We start from the raw sequence: 16,546 nt of genomic DNA, 5'->3' as shown, positions 1-16,546 counted from the left end.
GTCTTTCCACACAAACCCTTAACGTCAGCCATGTATCCTTCAACCCCTGAGCACAATGGGGTTCAACTCCCCCATTTCAATGTCGAGGCTTGATGTTCCTCTCCTCTCCTCCAACGCCAACAACTCTCCAGCTCTCCAGCACCACCGCCCTCGACCTGGTTGCCACGCAGCAGCCGCCATTACCACAGTGTCGTCCTTGGCGCTGGCCACACCCGAGCTCCCAGCGTTCCCCAGCGCCCCCGGAACATCCAAAAGAAACCCCCAGGGGCATCCAGGGTCAGGGGGGAGCTCGCTGGGCATCACCACCACCGCCGCCGCCGCCACCGCTCTAGCAGCCGCCGCCTCGGTCAAACAGGGAGAAAAACGGCGGAGCCAATGCAGCCGGGCTGTCAGCGTTCAGCCTCGGCGTTCTTACACCTGCGCCGTCTTCCGCTCACTTCTCCCCAGCCACGAGGTTCCGGAGGGCGAAAAAGCCCTCATCAGGCTGGGGAGAGAGTCCTCAAACTGGAAACGGGGTTGCCGATGTTCATGGCAGCCCCAGAAAACCCCTGCCAGTCCACGAGCCGCCCATCTCTAGACGCGATCTAGACGGGCGTCGCCATCTTGGGGCATGCGCTCACGTTCTTTAAAGGTGCCGCAGCGCTTCAATAACCGCCTTATAGCTGACCGGCGGTTTTGGGATAGCTGCGGCGTGGGCGGTGGCTGAATTTAGCGATCCGGATTTGGAAGTCAGGAAATCGCTCTTTCCGTTGGTGGCAATGTGGTCTGAGCCCCGTTGAGACAATCGTTGGTGGGATAGAGCAGAAAAAACCCCACCAAAACAAATAGGGAAAGGAAAAAAAGTTCCCTTTTAAAATGGGGCTTTCAAAATGGTCGCTGCCAGGAGCGAAGCAAAACCTGGAAAACCAGATCGCTCCAACAAACAGGACCGGCAGGCTACAAAAGGGGGAGAAAAAGAGAAAATATATATATACATATATAGCCTGGTAGACCGGTACCTTAGAAAAATTTAAAGGGGAAGTAACAAATTTAAAAAATAATTAGAAATTAAGTGGTCAAATCAAAAAGAAAAGAAAAACTTACAATATTATGATATTGAACAGACCTGGGCTGTAGAGCCAGATCTGCAGGAGATGTTTCTCTCAGGCCGACTGAGTCTAAACTGAGCCTGAAAGGGGAGGAGCAAGGGGAGTGGTCAAAAATTATGACTCAGCCAGCATCAGATCCGACTGATACAACCCTCATCTGGACAATGTCACACCCTCATCAAGGAAATAACAATTGTTACCAGTCTGCTTTCCACTGAGGACCTATATACTGCACAAGTATATAGGTCCTCAGAAAGGGTGTTGAGGAGGGCTGTGGGAAAGGGGGCTGAGAAAATATTTACAGACCCCTCGAATCCTGGACATAAACAGTTTCAACTTCTACCCTCAAAACAATGGTATAGGGCACTGCACATCAGAACAACTAGACACAAGGACAGTTTTCCCCCCCATGTCATCAGTCTGCTAAACAACTAATTCCCACAACACTGTCAAACTATCTAGAAAGGCAGTTTTACCATCATTATTCTCATCTTTCCTATTACCTATCACCTTATTTTATGACTATAACTTGTTGCTTGCATCTTACAATTTAAATTGTTTAATTAGTACCGTGGTATGATTTGTTGATTGCTTATTTAGTATCCATGACTATCACTAAGTGTTGTATCTAATGTTTTATGATGTATTTTTACAATGACTATGATAATGATCTTATCACTATTGTTGTATGTACACTGAGAGCTTATGCACAGAGACAAATTCCTTGTGTGTCTAATCACACTTGGCCAATAAAGAATTCCATTCTATATATAAAATGTATTTTTCCAATAAGCAACCACCCCTCCCCTCTTATATTAACTACAATAAATGATGTGCAAGCCCACTGATAAGACTAGATATTTTTACTACACACTTCCCAGCTATTATGTATGAGGACAAAAATTTAAATTTTAATTATTTTTTCTTCTTCCTATTACAATTTGTCTAGAAATATATTTGAGAGCACCACTATTCTGGAAAAATTCAGATGCATAACTCATAAGAGATACCTTCAACTAGAACTAACCACATATTGTTAGGGTTTCTTCTTCCTATTGTTTAGGTTGAGAGTGACTGGCCTGAAGTCACCCAGTAGGCTTTCATGCTTCAGGTGACTACTCATCTATGGTTTCTAAACTGGTACCTTAGCCACTAGGCTAAGCAAACTGGCTCCCTAGCCACAAATTATAATGGTTGGGTTTGTATAAAGATATTACGCAACATTAGGGCAATTATACCTCATGTGGATTTTGTTTGGTTATTTATACCAGGCATCTGTAACCTCCATATCTGCTCTGAAACTTCCGGATGAGTACTATAAAGTGAAAAGAATATTTTCTGTATCTCTATGCTGCCATCTAGTGGTTGTTCAATTTTTTAAAATACAGTAATCCATATAAGGTAGCCCATGCAACACTGAGGAAGAATTCTCTCTTATACGTACCCTACATGGTTGTTTTCTTGAACAGACGCGGAATGTTTCTCTTCAATCACTTTCCACTTCGCGCTCTCTCATTCTCTCCCCAGCCACCCAGGAATAGGAAGCTTATTGTAGAAAACGAGAGGAACTATTGGGGCACCGTTCGTGGGCAGAAAGCATAGCTTTAGGTTTCCCTACCTGTGGCTCCAACACCGCAATTTGGGACGCTGCTGGTCTGGAAACGGGAACAGGCAGGACGAAGAAAATTAAGCAAAGCCACACTCCTCTACTCCGCCCACCGCATTTCCTTCAACGAAGAGAACACAAAAAACCATGAGCCAGGCGAACGAATGGAAAAGCCTCCGTGAAACACTGGACAAGGCCGGCCGAAGAAAGACGTAGGAAGGGAACACGTATCGAGGGTGCCGGTCAGCTTTCAAGCGTTATGGCCGTCCGGCAGCCAAAGGTGAGCTCTAAGGAAGCACGGCGACTGCGGGGCCTGCGCTTTGCTGTTGTTGCTGTTGCTGCTGCTGCTGCTGCTGCTGCTCAGAACGAGCCACTGAAACTACCCGAACCTTCCCCTAATACCGCTGATTGCCAGCCAATTCTCAGACTCGGGACTGCAGAAACGCTTCTCCGTTCAGTTTTTATGACTCCGCTGCCTTCCCAGGCCTCCCGGAACTCAGGAATCCGTTTTAGGCTTGCAGAACAGCTGGCCTTGCCTCGCTGAAGTGCTTGGCTTGTTCTGGGCATGTGCGCTGATGTTTGTAAGCGTGCGCGCGCCTGTCTTCGTGTGTGTGTGTGTGTGTGTGTGTGTGTGTGTGTGTGTGTGTGTGTTACAGGTGCTTTTCGAGTGTAGATTTGCGGTATATGAATATGCATGAACCGCGTGGAATAAAGGGATTCAACAGTTAAAAGAAAGCAAACATCAAGAGTAATGTAATATTAGTGGCTGGATATCAGTCCAAGGTGTGTGGTAATTAATTTAAGGTAAGCTTTTCCTGGACAGTTTTAAACTCACAAGGACAGTACAGCTCTGGAACATGCAAACCAATACTAAAGCAGTGGTGAAATGTAAAATTTGTTGTTCTGTACACGTGGCTTGGTGGTGGTGGGGGTAATGTAAGGGTGGGCACGGCCAACTTTTTTTTTTTACTTTTAAAAACATTTTTTCTACAACCTCTGGTGGAAGAGGTTGTAGAAAAATGCTTTTAAAAGCCTTTGACAATCCTAGCTGAGTTGCCCGATCGGCAGAGGCTTTTTTTTTCTTTTAAAAACATTTTTTCTTCAACCTCTTTGGCCAAAGAGGTTGTAAAAAAAAAGCTTTTAAAAGCCTCTGATGAATTGGTAGCATCCCAGGGGGCAATTGAAGGCTGTTTTTCAGTTATCTCCCTTTTTGATACTTACTTGATAATACACTTCCCTCAAATCCAGCTTGGTGAATATCTTTCCTTTGGATAAGTATACTAGCATGTCCTTTGTGTGGGAGAGGGGGTACATATTCTGGACTCACACTCCATTAATTTCACAGAAACCCATGCAGTCTTATGGACCCATCTTTCTTCTTGAAAAATACAGGGGCTGCCACCCAGGATTTTGCTGGCTGGATAAATCCTCTAGGTAGGTTCTTGTTTACAAAATTCCTCAGCTGCTCCATCTCCGTGGGGTCATCACATACATCTTGGGGTTAGGCAATTTTGCCCCTGCTAATATCTTGATTGCACAGCCTGTGGGACGATGGGGAGGGAGCACGTTAGACTCCTTACTGAAAACTTCTGCAAGATCCTTTGACATCTATGGCAAGCTATCTGATAAATAAAAATCTACTAAAAAGTTAGTATTGATGACCCTCCCAGTAACTAATGAAAAATGTAAATACATAGGCCAATAATTGAAGAATAACTGTCCTGTGAAATATATATAATGAAGATTAAAACTGGCTCTTTAGTTGTTTTTGTAGTATTTGTCCTATGTGGTTGCAGGCTCCTAGTTCTTGTTGAGAATTTACAATGTATGATGCCAAGGGTTTTTATTTATCAGTTGGCTTTTCACAGAATCTGTTGGTATTTGGGGTTCTGAAGGAGTGGCTGGCCCAAGATTTCTCAGCTGACTTATGACCAGAGGATGACTAGAACCCATGTCTCTCTTCCTTCTGCAACATTTTAACTACTACATCATGCTGTCTTTCTGCAGGACACTTCATCAAACCCATTACTTTATCTAGTCCCATTACTTTATCTAATGGGGCCTTACTTTATCTAGTCCCATTGCTTTCAATGAGTCTATACAGGGCAATATTAAATATAGCCATAGATGTTTAAATGTTATGCATTTAACATTAGTGGCGATAAAAGCGGCAAAGTTTAATTACTTTTCCGCTCTTATTGCGTAATCAGTGAATCGTCCAGCCGCCCTGTTCAGGGTGACCCGCTCCCTGCTTCAACCGGGAGCGCGGGAGGACCCCCTGGAAGGCAGGGCTGAGGATTTCGGACAATATCTGTATGACAAAATCGCTCGGATCCAGGGGGATTTGGACTCTGACTGGGTAGATTCGGGCAGCGTGGCGAGGAATAGTCTTGAGAACGTTATCTGGGAAGAGTTTGACTCTGTGACCCCTGATGACGTGGACAGGATTTTGGGGAGACTTAGTGTGGCCACATGTTTACTGGATCCGTGTCCCTCCTGGTTAGTACTGGCTTCCCGGGAGGTTACACGAGGCTGGCTCCAGGGAATTATTAACGCTTCGTTGAGTGAGGGTTACTTCCCCACAGCCTTGAAAGAGGCGGTGGTGAGGCCTCTCCTCAAGAAGCCATTCCTGGACCCAGCAGTATTGACCAACATTGTCCTGTCTCCAACCTTCGCTTCGTGGCGAAGGTTGTTGAGAGTGTGGTCGCGCGACAGTTTCCACAATTCCTGGAGGAAACGTCTTATCTAGATCCGTTCCAGTCGGGTTTCAGGCCTGGGCACAGCACGGAAACGGCATTGGTCACGTTGGTAGATGATCTCTGGAGGGCTCGGGACAGGGGTTGCTCCTCTGTTCTAGCCCTGTTAGACCTCTCAGCGGCTTTTGATACCATTGACCATGGTATCATGCTGCACCGATTGGAAGAGTTGGGGATGGGGGGCACCGTGTTACGGTGGTTCTCCTCCTTTCTCTCTGACCCGTCACAGTTTGTGTTGGCAGGGGGGGGGGCAGAGGTCGACCTCGAGGCCTCTCATCTGTGGAATACCTCAGGGGTCGGTCCTCTTGCTCCTTTTGTTCAACATTTATGTGAAGCCGCTGGGTGAGATCATCCGTGGCTTTGGGGTGAAGTACCACCAGTACACTGATGACACCCAGCTGTACATCTCCACCCCAGGCCACCCCAACGATGCCCTTGAACTGATGTCTCAGTGCCTGGAGGCTGTGCGGATCTGGATGGGGAGGAACAGGCTCAAGGTCAACCCTTCCAAGACTGAGTGGCTGTGGTTCCCGGCATCCTGATATAGTCAGCTGACTCCATCGCTGACTATTGGGGGTGAGTCTTTGGCCCCCTTGGAAAGGGCGCGCAATCTGGAAGTCCTCCTGGATACGCAGCTGTCCTTGGAGGAACATCTGATGGCTGTAGCCAGGGGGACCTTTTGTCAGGTTCACCTGATTCGCCAGTTGCGACCCTTTCTTGATCGGGATTCCATGTGCACAGTCACTCATGCCCTCGTCACCTCTCACCTGGACTACTGCAACGCTCTCTACATGGGGCTCCCCTTGAAGAGCACCCGGAGGCTCCAACTGGTCCAGAATGCGGCCGCGTGGGTAATTACAGGAGCTGCATGGCGCTCCCACATAACACCGCTCCTGCGCGAGCTTCACTGGCTCCCAGTGGTCTTCCGGGTGCGCTTCAAGGTGTTGGTTACCACCTTAAAGCGCTCTATGGCATAGGACCTAGTTACCTTCGAGACCGCCTGCTGCTACCGACAACCTCCCATCCACCCGTGCGCTCCCACAGAGAGGGCCTCATCAGGGTGCCATCAGCCAAACAATGTAGGCTGGTGACCCCCAGGGGGAGGGCCTTCTATGTGGGGGCACCTACCCTATGGAACCAGCTGCCCCCTGAGATAAGGAGAATCCAAGACCTCAGTGCCTTCCTCCGTGCCCTTAAAACTTTCTTTTTTCATCAAGCCGGGCTGGCTTAACATATTTTTAAATTTTTAATTTTTAATTGGTTTGTCATTTTAAACTGGGGCCAAATTAATATATATTCTTTTAATTGTTCTTAATGTTTGTATTGTATGTTTTTATCTGGCTGTACACCGCCCTGAGTCCTTTGGGAGAAGGTGCGGTATATAAATTTGAAATAAAATAAAATAAAATAAATAAATGCAACATGTTGTTGAATAATTACTATTTTTATGGCATCTTGCTCTGTCTACAAGACGGAATACATAGTCCTCCTTAACCAGTTTTATTCTTACCACAATGCTGTGAGTTTGCAAATTCTTTACGAAAGACATTGCATTAATCTCTCATCAACTGAATATCAGTTGAATTTAAAAATGGTAGACTTGGCTTCTTATAAACCCACTTTGGAACAAATGAAACCTAGAAGGATAAAAATAGGAATGCCTAATATGCATATGGTTATATGTTCCCTTTAATTATGAATTGTCATCTTGAGTTTTGTTTTGATGTAATAAGAAATGATGATATACACCATTACTATATCAAAGAGTTTTCCCAAAGCAACGTTTAGGATTTAATACCAGTGCCATTTCAGGGCCTTTTATCAATCCTGCAATATGAATAAAGTTTTTAAAGCCTTATTTTCTATAATTTTTTATTATTTTATATATGCCTGGCTAGGTGGCTCAGTGGCTAAGACGCCGAGCTTGTCAATCAGAAAGGTCAGCAGTTCGGCGGTTCAAATCCCTAGTATAGGTCTCCTGCATGAGCAGGGGGTTGGACTAGATGACCTCCAAGGTTCCTTCTGTTACATCTCACAAAATGATTTATTTGCTATGACCCCCTGGGTTAATTCAGAGTATATCAATAATTTCTAAACTCTTGTTATTCAAGGGAAGATTTCAAGCTTTTTTTTTAGTATTCTATTTTTGTAGTTTTTTACTTAAGGGAAGGGGGTTACTTAGATATATATGGTGCCTTTGTGGTCTGATCATTATTTCTACTTGACCACAAGATGTCATATATGTACTTTTGTAAATGTAAACTAGGAAGAAAATACAATTCTAAGCAGCACTGTATTAGTTTATAGCATTTTATAGTAATTGCTTCACTCTGGGCAATTTGTGCAGCTGGAAAAAAATGAGTCTCACTTGAACCATTATCAATGTGAATTTTACTGAAAGAGTTAATTTCAGTCAGGACCCATTAACAGTTAGTAAAATTATAAAGTAAGTTTATAATGTAAGAAAGTTACATGATTTAATTAACTTACAAGTGCACATATATGTAATGTTTACTCTGACATAACAAAAAAGTTAATAGTAGGAGAAGATGTTTTTAAATTATAAAGTTAAATGCATTCTAAAATTACAGAGTTGTTGGTTCCACTAAATATTGATTTCATTTTCAGCAGTATGCCAAGTTCCATCCAGCACTTAGATGGTATCTGTTTCATAGCCAGCCACTTGCTTAACCAACCAACTTTTAGCTATCTATTTTCATTTTTATAATTATAAAGGTAAGGGTATAAGTTTGATGAAGATTCTACAATGTGATTTGTTATTAAAAATAATAATTTTATGACCTTAGATCAGGATTAAAAAGTCCTTTTCAATATCTGATTATACATGCTGTAATGTATTAACATTAGTAATCTGTTTTTCAAAAATAAAAAAGGATTTTCTGAATCTTAAAAATACTCATCTTGACTGTGAGTTGTATTTATTTTTCCTAAAGTTTCCTCAGAAAATGCTGATGTAGTATGATATCTGTCTGTCTTTGGCATCAGAATGATTTAATGATCACTTTTTCTCAGCTTTGTGAAGTTAAAAAAAATCTACCTACCAAGTGGACCAGCATGGTAGATTACAGTTCATAGGAGCTCGTCTGCATGAACCATCATGATTTGGGAATGGATGCAAGGGGGAGGGGGGGCGTGTGAGTGATGGGTGCACATACGCGGGTGCACAGCTTCATTTGTGTAAGCGGCGCAGTGCACACCTCCACTCGTGAATGGAGCTTTGCGCGAGAGCGGAGGGTGCTTGCACTCATGTGCAAAGTTTCACTTGTGTGAGCAGCAGGTGCTTGTGTGCAAAGCTCCACTCACACAAGCAGAGCGAGCTTGAGTCAAGGGGGCTTGTGCTCACACTCGAAGCTCTATTTGCGTGAATGGAGCATTGTGCGCATGTGCGCTTGCCAACTCATCCTGTGGCCCGGTTTCAAACAGGCTGTAGCCTGGTAGTGTGGCACAGTCCAAGGGACTCCTGCTCTAAGACTTTAAGGTGATTCAAATCCTCCTCCTATGGCAGATGTCTTGTAGCCTAAGAATCCTAGAGCATTTTTAAAATTCAGAACAGCCTCAAGGTTCTTCCTTATGGTTATGTTATATTAATATGCATTCGTTCCATTATTAAGTAGGCAAAAAAAAAAGAAGTAGAAATAAATTGTGTCTTTGAAGCCAAACTTTACTTCGGGAGTGAGGCTGAGGCTTATACAAGTAGTTCTCAACTTCACTATAATTGGTACCAGAATTTCTATAGCTAACCAAGGAGATGGTTGTGAGTTGCACCCAATTTTATTTTATTTTATTTTATTATTTTATTATTTTAATTTATTTTTATGTGCCGCCCTTCTCCGGAGACTCAGGGCGGCTTACAATGCGTTAAGCAATAGCCTTCATACTTTTGAATATTTTATATAAAGTCAGCTTATTGCCCCCACAAACCGGGTCCTCATTTTACCCACCTTAGAAAGGATGAAAGGCTGAGTCGATCTTGAGCCTGGTGAGAATTGAACTCGCAGTAATTGTAGGCAGCTGGATGTTAAATGCTCAGCCATAGGAGGCAATTTTATGCCTTTTTTGCCTTAATTGTTAAGGGAAACATGACAATTGTTGTGTGAATCTTCCACTTGTTAAGCAAATTGTTTCCCCCATTAACTTTGCTTGTTGGGAGCTGGCTGGGAAGGCTGCAAATGGTGATAACAGGATTCCAGAAGGCTGTAATTATCATAAATACATGCTGGTTGTCGAGCTCCCAAATTTTGATCACTGTGGGCATGAAGATACTATGATGGTTGTAAGTGCAAAGACAGATTGTCAGTCACTTTTTTCAGTGCCATTGTAACTTTAATGATCACTAAATGCATGGTTGTAAGTCAAGGACTATCTGTATTGAATGGGGAACAGTTTCAGGCTAGCAACTAATGAATTTCATGGCTTCTTTTCTCTTCTCGCCCAGGCTTGCCTACTGGTGTGAAAAATAACCATTCAGTTAGTCTCAATAAATTGGGTTGGATTTGGTTGGTATCAGTGGTGGGATTCTACTGGTTCTACCTAGTTCGGGTGAACAGGTAGTGGTGGTGGCGGGAGGCTATATAAGTCTATATAAATCCTACGAAGAAGTAAGTGTATGTATATACACACACACACACACACACACACACACACACACACACACATATATATATACACACACCAACCAGTAGTGGAATTCACTTACCTTCATAGGATTTATGTGTGTTATAATGTGTATATAAACATATATGTATATACATATACATATACATATACGTATATGTATATGTATATGTATATATATATATATACATATATATATACATATACATATATATATACGTATATGTATATGTATATATATATATATATACATATATATATATATATATATATATATATATATATATATATATATATATATATATATATATATATATAACATAAACATATAACCCCACCCACTGAATCATTGTGTGCCCCTCCTGTAATCCTCAAAACATTCAGCTGGAATATTTTCTTTTTTTTTAAATTATATTTATTTTTTCTAGTTTCTTGGACGTAACTATTTTTATATTCAACTTTTCTCAGAAAAGAAAAAAATGCAGCTGATAGGTTGATTGACTTCTTTCCAAATTGTCAATCTCTTCCTAAATTGAATATTCATGTGGGGACTTTGACTTTTTACACACTCTCTCTCCCTTTCCCTCTCCCTCTCCCTCTCCCATTCCCTCTCCCTCTTCCCTCCCCTCCCCCTCCCCCTCTCTAGAAATTCTGATCTTCTGGAAGAAACAAAAAGATCTGTAAGTTCAATGCCAGTGGGAAACTCATTATCACACACACACACCAGCTTCCTCTACCAATTAAACCTCCTTTGTTTTCTTAATCTGGCCTGTTCAATTTAGCAATGTAGGCACTTACCTGATTCACTCTCTTCCCCTCTATATGTATTACAGGAGAGAGTACAATGCAGCCTCTTAAGTTATTTAAGTTTGTAATTTAGGTTTTCTTGTCACCATGTTCTTTCCAAACTGAAGATAAAATTTTATTTTCCTTTAGCAACCATCTCAGAAATGCTCTTTCCTAAGTCTTTTTTCATGCATTGTTTTCAGGTGATAAAGCAATTCATTATCCACCACCTTTATGTTTAAAGCTATGAGATTCCTGCTATTTTACTAGAAATATATTTTATTATATTAATATCTGTTTTGATTTAAGCTAGCCCATATCTCTAAAAGACCTTATTTTATTGCTACACAATAACATAATTATTTAGTGTACACATAACTATACACAACTGTAGCTGAAGGACCTTCCTTATCAGTAGTGGGTTCCACTTACCTTCGCTACCGGTTCGGAATTGTGAGGGCACAGTATTTCTGTGCATGTGCAGAGCATCCATGATGACATCCAGGTGGGTAGGTGGAGCCTCCCGTCACCACCACTACCGGTTCTCCTGAACCGGGGCGAACCGGTAGAAACCCACCACTGTTCCTTATGTTTCTAATGTGCATTAACACTATTCTTATATTAATGGCTTTTCTTGAATGTGCACAGTGAGGACAAGATTGAACACAGCTGCAGAATATAATGCATGCTGGCTGAAACAGTTCTTTGTTACAGTGACTATTATATAACTATTGGGTGATCAATTACTTTTTTTTTTTCAGTGGAGATGAAAAACAACAACAATAACAGAAACAATCAGGTTTTGGGAATAAGATACCCATCAGCTTTTACAGGAGAAAATGTTTTCACTTGCACAGCAAGGACGATAGAGATGCATTTGGTTAGAGGCTATGAGAGAAACAGATAGGAGCATTTTTAACTGAAGTGAGCTGGACTTGGAACCAGAATGCCATTTCAAAAAGAATAACTGCCCAAATTGTTCTCCGGGAATCTGAACTGTGCTGAAGGAGTATCTAATTGCTCCCTGTGCGCTCAGACAAATTCCAATGTTTCCAGTGGTTTGGCAAAAGAAAACCTAACACAATAGCATTGAAGCTCTTATAAGTTTTCATTAAAGTAAACTTGATAGCACTGAAGCTCTCATAAATTCTCATTGCTTGGAAATAAGGAACATTCAACAATATGATATGTAATGAAACCAGTGACTGAGTGAGAATCAGGAAGTTGAAAGAGCATCAGAAATATGTGGGTCCTAGACCAGTGATGACTAACCTTTTCTGGACCGAGTGCCCAAAGTGTGTGCCCGAACCCCCAAAATGCAATGCATGTGCGCTCTTGTGCATGTGTCCCCTGCGCATGCGTGTGGGGCCCCTGCCACCCGCGCATGCACACATACCCCCGCACACTCCCACATGCATGCGCGCATGGCCCCCGCATGCGTCTCGCACCTGTGCTTGTGTGCACGCCCCCACATGTTCACATGCCCCTACACATGCCCCTCACACTTCCCTGTGCATGCGCGCATGGCCCTGCATGCCCCCCCCACCCATGCATGTATGCACGCCTCGTTAGGGCTGAAAAAAGCTTCTAAAGAACAGCTGAGAGTCGGAGCGAAGCATGGAAATTGCTTTACTCCCTAGCGCCTCGTTAAAGCACAGCGGAGAGTCAAGGGAGCAGGCAAAGCTGGGAAGATCGCTTCACTCGCTAGTGCCTCGCTAGCACCTCGTTAGCGCTGAAAAAAGTTTCAAAAAAGCTACATTTGTAGTATAAGATGCAACCAAATTTTCAGCCTCTTTTAGGGGGGGAAAGGTCCATCTTATACTCCAAAATATATATATACTGATCATGCTGTTTCATTTTGGAGTAATCAATATTATGCAGGGTGAAAAAGGCATAAGAAATAATAAGAAAAATAGTTCAAGGCAGGAGGTAATACAAGTAAATGTAATATAGCTAAATGTCAATGCTTTTCATTATGGTTCTCCATATCTATATATCTTTGCAAACTATCCTTACTTTTTTTAGGTCCATACTCTGATTTATATATTTCGTTCTTTGAACTTCTTACCCTTTAACATCTCTTTTTGAGGAGAGTGCACATCAATAGCATTCACAAATCATGGTCCAATGGTCTAGTTGTTCATGCCAGCTGCCTCAAGGTTTAGAGTGAGATTCAGAAAGATTACTGGCTGGGTAGTAATGGTCCTCTATGGAGCCATCACCTGATAGAACTGTTCAGTGCATCTGCTGGGCTTGGTACAGAAAGTGGTGTGCTCAGGGTCTAGTTTCCTGTCATCTAAATCTGAGTTGAGCTGTTCCAGATAGTTGCTGGTAAAACCAGCCTCAGGTGCTTCATTGCTTGCTATTTCCTAAGCCTGATTTCATCTGATGCATCAAAAACAGATTCCTTGGCATCTGAGTCTTTTGTGTCCGAGCTGGGCATGGTACCTGGTACTTCAGATATGTTGGTCTAGAACCTACAATATTTTCAGCCAGCTCATGAAAGATGACATTTAGATAACATTTTATTGAAGAGGCTGCTTTGTAGTCTTCAGCTTACTCAGTATTCAAAAAAGAAATTTTCCTGACAGAAAAACTCTTATCAATAAAATATTATATATACATGGTAACATAAAATACACCCGAGACCAAAAGTGTGTTTTGGACAGGTGCATTTAATAAAACATTAACATAAAATAGTTTGAATTTAATCAGTATGATATGACAATTTCCTTAGTACCAATTACCTGGACTCCTTGGTGAAGTGTTTCTGCTTTATGATAATGGAAAGGCTGAATGGAATGAATGAATGAATGAATGGCTCTAAAGATATCAAACCAAGGTTAAGTAGCACAATTAGCAATTTATTTGGAATTCATCCTAAACAAATTTGGCGAAAAATTTATAGAAATGATTAGGATAATTTATTCGAATCAAACCGCAAGAATGATGATAAATGGAGACCTAACAGAAAAAGTCAATATAAATAAAGGGGTTAGGCAAGGTTGTCCATTATCTCTGCTCTTATTCATTCTCTCATTAGAAGTTTTATTGACTCAGATGAGGGGAAATAAGGAAATAAAAGGATTAAAAATTAAAAAAGAGGAATACAAAACACAGGCCTTTGTGGACGATATGGTGTTCATAAGAGAGGATCCTTTGGAAATGGGAGAATTGCTATTACAGAAAATAGAGAAATTTGGCATAGTTGTGGGCTTAAAAATAAAAATAAAATAAAACAAAGATAATCACCAAAAATCTTATGAAAGGCCAAAATAAGAAATTAGAAGAGAAATTAGGAATTCAAATTGTAAAAAAAGTAAAGTATCTGGGTATTTGGATAACGGCAAGAATATCTTCAATAAAGGAAGATAATTATTTGAAACTACTGCAGCAAATTCAAAAAGATTTAGAGAGTTGGGCAAAATTACAAATATCATTGACTGGAAGAATTGCTACTATAAGATGAATATCCTACCAAAAATTTTATATTTATTTCAAACGGTACCTATAAAATTGGCAAAAAACTTTTTTGAAAAATTGAATAAAATGATTAGTAAGTTTATATGGTTGGGGAAAAAGCCCAGAATTAAATTGAATAGCCTGGGCGAGGAACATAGGGCATAATATACAATTAGAAGATTGGGAAAGAGCATGGGAAGATAACTATAGAATGACAAAATCGGTATCATACAAAGAAAATCATTATAAAATGTGGTACCGATGGTATCTGCCACCCGCAAGGTTAGCAAAAATGTATCCAAATGTGAACCCGGCTTGCTGGAAATGTAAAAAAGCGCAGGGAACTTTTTACCATGCTTGGTGGCTTTGCCCAAAAATCAAAAAATATTGGAACAAAATAAAAACATGGATATTAGAGATAACAAATCACGAAATTGAATTAACACCTGAAGTCTTTTTACTCGGCATGATCAATAAGAATATTAGGAAGGACATAAAATACCTAATACTCCACATTATAACAGCGGCAAGATTAGCGTTGGCACAACTCTGGAAAATAGACCGTTTGCCAACTGATCAGGAAGTAATACAGAAAATCTATGTATGCGCAGAGATGGATAAATTAACCCTAAAATTACAGGATAAGGAAGATTCAAAATACTTTAAAATATGGAATAGCTGGTACCAGTGGATAAGTCAGAGAGAGGGAATGCTTAGAGATGAAAGTTAGGAGAAATTAATACAAATAAACAACTGCACTGTCAGAGAGATATAGAAGGAAATAAGTCACTGTGCGTATATATATATATATGTATATATAACATTAGAAAGAAAAAAATAAATAAAATAAAATAAATTTTTAAACAAAAGTTCCAAGATGGATATCAACGATGGAAGCCTTGGTCTACCCCAATTTAATTGACTTAAAACAAAATAGTAACCTATACAGAGTTGTTAGACGGACAAGGAAATTTGAAATCCAAACAAGAATTATTAGAAGAAGGAATTAAAATAGATTGGTGGCCTTATTTAAGATCCAAACAAAATACAAAAAAGATTTAGAATTATATGGATTTCAAAATGGACAACAAGAAATGGATAAAATATTAACAGGGACAGATGAAAAGATAATTACCAAAACGTATAATTATCTCCTCAAATTCAAAATGGAGGAGGAAACAGTGAAGAAAGCAATGATAATGTGGATAAAATTTTTTGGATACAACATAGAATTAGAGTATTGGGAAAAAATATGGGAAACAAAATTATAAAATGACATTGTTGGCCGCCTATAAAGAAAATATTTATAAAATGTTTTATAGGTGGCATTTACCCCTGGCGAGATTGGCCAAGATGTTTTCAAACAACCCACCGCACTGTTGGAAATATAATCATCCACAAGGGACATACTACCACATGTGGTGGACATGTCCCAAAGCAAGAGACTACTGGTTAAAAAATGGAGGAAATGAGTGGGCAAAAAATTGATATGAAACCTGAATTATTTTTGTTAGAGATTATAAAAGAAAAAATGAGTAAAGAAATTCAATACCTCATACTCCACATAATTACGGCCACCAGAATCTCATCTGCCCAAAACTAGAAACATGCTCCATCAAACACGATGATCATAAAAAAGGGGCTGGAGTGTGGAGAATCAGATAAACTAACGATGGAACTTAAGGATAGAGAAGAAACAATTTACTATGAAACATGGAACAGATGGTATGATTGGCTGGAAAAGAAATCTAAAATTACCATATATACTCGTGTATAAGCCGAGTTTTTCAGCACATTTTTTATGCTGAAAAAGCCCCCCTCGGCTTATACTCGAGTGAGGGTCCCACTTACCTGTTCTCCGGTGCAGTGCGGGTGCTCTCCGGTCTCCCGCTCATCTGCGGGTGCCTGCAGCCTCTGTGAGTGATCCAATAACTGCTGATATCACCGCTCTTCTTTTCTCCTGCACGCCGGCAGCCTCTGTGTTGTCCAGGCCATACTGGGCAAGAACCTCCTTGCTTCTGTGTGCTTGTACCTGGGCGCACCACATCCTTGTCAGATGAATGTAGGATGCGGCCGCTCTTCTTCTCCCACTCTTCTCCAGGGATGTGAGGTAGCCTTTACAGTCTTACCTGTGCTTGGTCACGCTCCCATGCTCCGTCCAAGCATTGCTGAATACAAGTACCAGTGTGTTGGATCGTGGGTGCAAGAATGGA

The 16,546-nt window shown here is 41.1% G+C and overlaps 1 protein-coding gene and 1 long non-coding RNA gene across 4 annotated transcripts in view; one reads left to right on the top strand and one right to left on the bottom strand.

Annotated features, from left to right (window-relative positions):
• The window catches only part of AADAT (aminoadipate aminotransferase), a 59,762-nt gene extending 56,459 nt beyond the window's left edge, over positions 1 to 3,303 (bottom strand). Inside the window, exon 1 of one of the 3 annotated variants that reach the window (XM_087875134.1) lies at positions 2,707 to 3,303. The gene's annotated coding sequence lies outside the window, so the exon portion shown is untranslated. Of the gene's footprint in view, positions 1 to 2,532 lie in introns of all 3 variants that reach the window. The other 2 variants (XM_087875132.1, XM_087875133.1) reach the window with 2 other exon arrangements.
• Positions 2,527 to 16,546, top strand: part of LOC148112640 (uncharacterized) — a 176,316-nt gene continuing 162,296 nt past the window's right edge. The window contains exon 1 of the long non-coding RNA XR_015729218.1: positions 2,527 to 2,974. This is a non-coding gene — a long non-coding RNA (uncharacterized LOC148112640). The remainder of the gene's footprint in view (positions 2,975 to 16,546) is intronic.

Source organism: Pantherophis guttatus, chromosome 8, assembly GCF_059756535.1.
Source record: "Pantherophis guttatus breed Tessera chromosome 8, ASM5975653v1, whole genome shotgun sequence".
In the NCBI taxonomy this organism is placed as follows: Eukaryota; Metazoa; Chordata; class Lepidosauria; order Squamata; family Colubridae; genus Pantherophis; species Pantherophis guttatus.
This window is presented reverse-complemented; position numbering and strand designations above follow the sequence as displayed.